The sequence below is a fragment of the Neomonachus schauinslandi genome, chromosome 7, assembly GCF_002201575.2.
Source record: "Neomonachus schauinslandi chromosome 7, ASM220157v2, whole genome shotgun sequence".
In the NCBI taxonomy this organism is placed as follows: domain Eukaryota; kingdom Metazoa; phylum Chordata; class Mammalia; order Carnivora; family Phocidae; genus Neomonachus; species Neomonachus schauinslandi.
This window is the reverse complement of record NC_058409.1, coordinates 131,904,056-131,905,068: the sequence shown is the minus strand read 5'-3', so window position 1 is coordinate 131,905,068 and position 1,013 is coordinate 131,904,056. Positions and strand designations below refer to the sequence as shown.

Below are 1,013 nucleotides of genomic sequence, written 5' to 3'. Positions count from 1 at the left end.
ATGATGCCAATAAGCTAAAAATTAAAACTGCCACATGGTCACATTGGATTCTTCACGTGATTGAATCAATGAGAAAAAAAAAATAACAAAAAAAAATTATTCTAATTCTGGGTGATTGATCCTGAGTATCAAGGGGAATTAGGCTGCTACTCCACAATGGACATGAGGAGAAGGAGCGTTTCATTTATACCTGCAGAGACAAACATGGTTACCCTCCCAGGGATTTATTTGGATTTATTTACCTCCAAGTAAACAGAATATACATTTTTAAAACAAAATAATATAACTGACAAGATGTCAAATCTGTTTTATATAAGCAATCAAGTCTTTGCCTTGGCCTGACCTGAACCTGTGGTCTGCCATGTCCACTCTTCATGTCTTCCTTGCACTGCCTGCCCACAGGATGGTACACAAGCAGATCTATTATCCGGACAAGTACTTCCACAAGTACTACAAGTACCAGAGAACTTTCCAAACAAGTACCAACAACCCATCTGATGTCTGAAGAGGATTGGAGGAGACTTGGTGTCCAACAGAGTCTAGGCTGTGTTCATTACATGACTCATGAGCCAGAACCATATATTCTTCTCTTTAGACCACCTTTTCCAAAAGATCAACAAAAATGAAGCATAAAATCTGGGGATCATCAATTAAATATTTTTTCAGAAAAACAATGTATTTGTGTATATAAGGTAGTATTCAGTGAATACTTTAAAAATATACAAATAATTCATCATACCTGTGCAAGAGCTTTATTTTTCACAACAACAGAGCACAGTTGAATGCGACTGCAAGTAGGTTACTGTAAGATGCTTAAGATAAAATTTTTGTGGTCAGTTTTTCTCTTAATGTAAGTGCCTGTTTGGCTTTGCCTGTTACTTTTGTTAAATAAAGTTTGTATGTTGTGTTTATAAAAAGAAATCTGTTTTGTATAACTAGAATTGTGTAAGATGCCTTCAAATAGTTGTTTTGCCAAAAGTCATGTTTTAGCAGACTGTCATTATAAATATATA

General features: G+C 34.9%; 1 pseudogene; it reads left to right on the top strand.

Annotated features, from left to right (window-relative positions):
* Positions 1-403: 403 nt before the first annotated feature.
* LOC110585732 lies at positions 404-626 on the top strand (annotated as a pseudogene).
* The last annotated feature ends 387 nt before the right edge of the window (positions 627-1,013 follow it).